This window comes from Pygoscelis adeliae, unplaced genomic scaffold (assembly GCF_000699105.1).
Source record: "Pygoscelis adeliae isolate BGI_AS28 unplaced genomic scaffold, ASM69910v1 Scaffold83, whole genome shotgun sequence".
Classification (NCBI taxonomy): domain Eukaryota; kingdom Metazoa; phylum Chordata; class Aves; order Sphenisciformes; family Spheniscidae; genus Pygoscelis; species Pygoscelis adeliae.
In genome coordinates this window covers 183,607-187,647 of record NW_008824467.1, presented here as the reverse complement: position 1 = coordinate 187,647, position 4,041 = coordinate 183,607, and the positions used below count along the sequence as shown (strand labels likewise).

At 38.8% G+C, this 4,041-nt stretch overlaps 1 long non-coding RNA gene across 1 annotated transcript; it reads right to left on the bottom strand.

Moving 5' to 3' along the window:
• Positions 1-446: 446 nt before the first annotated feature.
• LOC103914449 lies at positions 447-3,569 on the bottom strand. Its single transcript, XR_663463.1, has 3 exons — positions 3,499-3,569; positions 2,517-2,656; positions 447-1,351 (listed from the first exon to the last, which is right to left on the bottom strand). It is a non-coding gene; the product is annotated as an uncharacterized LOC103914449 (long non-coding RNA).
• Between the last annotated feature and the right edge of the window lie 472 nt (positions 3,570-4,041).

Below are 4,041 nucleotides of genomic sequence, written 5' to 3'. Positions count from 1 at the left end.
CAAGATACATAATTTCAGCATTTGCTCTTCTGATAAAATTAGTAAGTCTTTCTGAAAAAACAAGCAGGAATTCCAGTTGTTATCCTTACAGTATTTCTCTCTACTTCAAGTTTAGTTGAAGTACCATATTATGCAGCTGATCAAGGTAATAATAAACCAAGCTTGCAGTTTTGTTGGAGTTGGAGAAATACCTTTCCTGCTATTTTTAAACCCAGGTTTGCTGAGTTTTAATTTCTACTTTTCCTCACCACAATACACATCTCAGCTAACCCAATCTCTGAGTACTACAGAAGACCATGGTTTCAGTGATCATTTCCCATCCACTTAACTCCTAGGTTTTATTTAGTCCACAGGGGTGAACTGGTATCCCAAAAACAACGTAGAGGAAGTCAAAACTGTCAAACAGAAGCAACTGCTATTATAGCTTGGGAAAGATAGAAATTCTGAGAACAGAAACATAAATCTTTATTTTTTGTCTACATAAACATTACCAGATACTGCCCCAATACAGTTAAAAGCACCCTGTGTACATGCAGGGTTAATATTCCATCTTTTTAAGAGTTTTTTGTTTCTTACGCAGCCATCTTGCATAGACTGCCACTGGTCTCAGGCTGTTTCTAACAATTCTTCCTAGGGGAAAAAAGTAAACACAATGTGAGATTGGACACATGTAGCACACAGCAGTTTTCAGTAACATCCCCTAGATCCCTGAGACCGGTACAAAGTTACAAGGATCAGCTTCTCCCTCATCCCTTTGGAAAAAAGTCAAAAGCTAAGATCTGCAAATCCAATTTTTAAAAAGCCTACATGCAAGAGAGGCTCTTTGCCCACCTAAGCAAGATTTCAGACCCTAACTACAAGTTGGTGGCAGTACTAACACTTTCTAGCTGTTGGGAATCAACAGAAAGTTTTGCAGTAGTAACTCATGCACACATATGTCTGTGTGTTATATGACAGTTTAAAAGAACAGTAAACCAATAATAGAAAGATAAGATTTAGTAATTTTATGTTGAAAAACAAGCAGCATCCCTGTTATTAGATCATTACTCAGTGGATTACACATACATTTCTCTTCCCAGTGTCTGACAGGTTCATGTAAGTGCCCATCTTATTCTTCAGCCTCGCAAAAACCTCCAGTGTCTGTGATGTTAAAGGTCTGGGATGGATTTCACTAGTTCATGTTCCATCAACAGCACTGGTAAAGCATGTGTGTGTCTGTGTTTTTCATGTTGCTCAAGTAGATTTTCATATTTCAATGCATGAAACTTTCCCATTCTAGCGTTTTCAAGGGCATTGTGACAAACTTGAAGGAACTCCATCACTTCACTGAAGATTTCTGTTACATTCTTTCCTGCAAGGAAACAAACAGTGATGTAGTGGATCCTATTTTAACATGTTCATGCAAAATACTGAACCATCTTCAGTTTAATTTTTCCCAAAAAGTTACTTGAGTAATTTCTCATCAGGAAGTGGCATATATTCTTTAAACTCCTCCAGATCAACCAGTCTGATAGATATTCAGAAAGTGATTGCCCAGCAGCTGTCTTCAGCATGGACAGCTATTGGATCACAAACTACCTTCAGAACTTGACTCAGCTCAGTTTGCACAGCTTGGCTTAAGAGCTTGTCATGTTGTCTTCGTGAGCAGCTGCCAAATAATCAGTCTGCTTTCCCAGAGCTGCAATCACATTTTGAAAGCTGCTACTGCAAACACCACACAATTATACAATCTATATATAGATCCTTTTTCTTTCACAAAGTATTCAACACAAACACCACTCTCTAGCATGTGGTGTAATATTGTGACCTTTTCTAATTTACAAGACCATCAGTCATATCTTCAGTTCAACTTGAAACTTAAGTTTGCACTCTGAATTTCACTTTCGATTTAGTCTCTGTAAATGGTTTCTCAGTACTGGATCATTCTTGCATCACATTTCCAATATTGACCAAGAAGACCCTGGCTTCAAAGCATGCCCTTTGGTATGTAGGTTACACAAACCACAGTTTCAGCACTGAAGAAATATATGCAACTTTGATAATACATGCAATTTTTATTAATGCCTTGTTGGTACCACTGAATCTCATGCTGACTTGCACTACTCAACTTTCCAGTAGTGTTGGTTTTTCCAAGACTTCACAGTGAAACAGCATTTTGCATATAAGGTTCTGAGCTTTCATGTTTCGCCAGTCTTTGAACATTTCCAGTCCTTGTATTCTGAACTGCTCCACAGTATCACCCCCAAAAGCCAAACATGGAAAAGCACAGACTCCTCCTGGACACACTGGCAGTCACGCACTGCTTTTAATAAGCTACTCACACCAAACTTTTTACTTTAGGATTTCCACTTTGCTTTTGTTGATGAGAACACAGTCATCAGGCTGATCTCACTCCCAACATTTCAGTTCTAATTTCTGCCATAAAGTCATTCTGCTGAACTTCTTCAACAGAAAGTCTTCTTCATTATAAGACAAGGCTTAAGGACACAGCTGCACAAGAAATTATTGTCACTCACCTCACGAAGGAAGTTGCAGGACAGCTGGGCAATCAGCACTTTGTAACTTTTTCCTACACACCCTTCTCATGCTCAGAGGCTTTCACCACATAGGGCTATCTCTGTGAGCTTCTGAACTTCCAGCAAAACATACTAGAATTCTGTAACAAGTGTTCATAGTGTTAAGCATTCTGGTAGGAACAGGTCCCACAATCCCCAAGGCAAGGGCCGCCACTGCTAGCAATATTAAAGTATACTTTACACTTTCAAAAGTGCATCGAAGAAAGACTGTTCTATGTAGAGCAAAAGAGTAGAATCACTATTGTCCAATACCAAATAGTCCTACAGAAGGATTCTCTTTATACCTTTCTGACACCGGACATAAAAACCAAAAAGGCAAATGCACAAAGGCAAAACACATTTTTTCCTCATTAAAGAAGATTTTCTTCTTTTCTGTAGCTGAGTATTCTGAAGCTGTAGACATCTTTTTGCAATGGAAAAACTAAAGGCCACTGCAGGAGTCTGAAATACTATGTACTAATTACTTGCAGCACAGGTGTAAGAAGTTATCATGATAAACAGGACAGCTAAACAATGCTAAAAGTAGCCATTACCATTTTAGTTTCTCCTTCTTTAATAACTGTCAGATTCTTTATTTAAAAAGACTGAAGCATAAAATCTACTACATAACTGCTCAAGCATACAATTTCTACACATTTTTTTTTGTCCTTGCAAAAACAGGGAGGAGAAAGGTAAATAACCAGCTCCTTAAACAGTTTGAGCAAGGATTCCTGTTTGCCTTTTTTGACACCGCATTCATTCTGTACAGGAATGAATGGGCAACACAAAGGCAAAAATTTAAGTATTGGAACCGATCATCTCTGCAGAATTAAATTAACAGCATATGAAAAAGATCAATTAATTAATAGGCAAATACTTAAAAATTCACAAGTAAATAAAGTTTTATACAGACTAAGCATTTAATAAGAAAAGCCAAGCACACCATGTTCTTGGGACATCTTGTGGTCATGTTGGTGCTTGCTTAGACCATCGACAGACTTCCACTGCTTTCATGTGAAAGAAAAGGGAGAATACAATTTCACTTGGAAGAGCAACTGAGACACAGGAAGAGTACAGTGAGCCTAACAAGAAATACTTGAACCAATTGCCCAATTTCAAAGAACAGACATCAGAATCTATGCCCCCCCCCCCCGGCCCCGGGGAAAGCAAAGCTTCCGAAGAAAAAAAAGCCCCCATCATCTCACTTCAAGATTAAGAGCTACACTATTACACGAGTTCCAGTGGCCTGCTACAGCAACCAGGAATTATGCGGAAACCCATCAACATCTCACAAAGCCAGGCACAGGTGACTGCATATGACAGCCCCACTCATCTTTTCCACATTACTGAAAAAGTATTGCTTTAAAATGCGTGGTCCTTATAACGAGGGATATGGTGCATTTAAGACTGTGCAGCGCTGGCCGCATGGCAAAAGCCTGCCCGTAAGACTTCAACATAAACCAACTACATAAAGAAACTAGAAAAC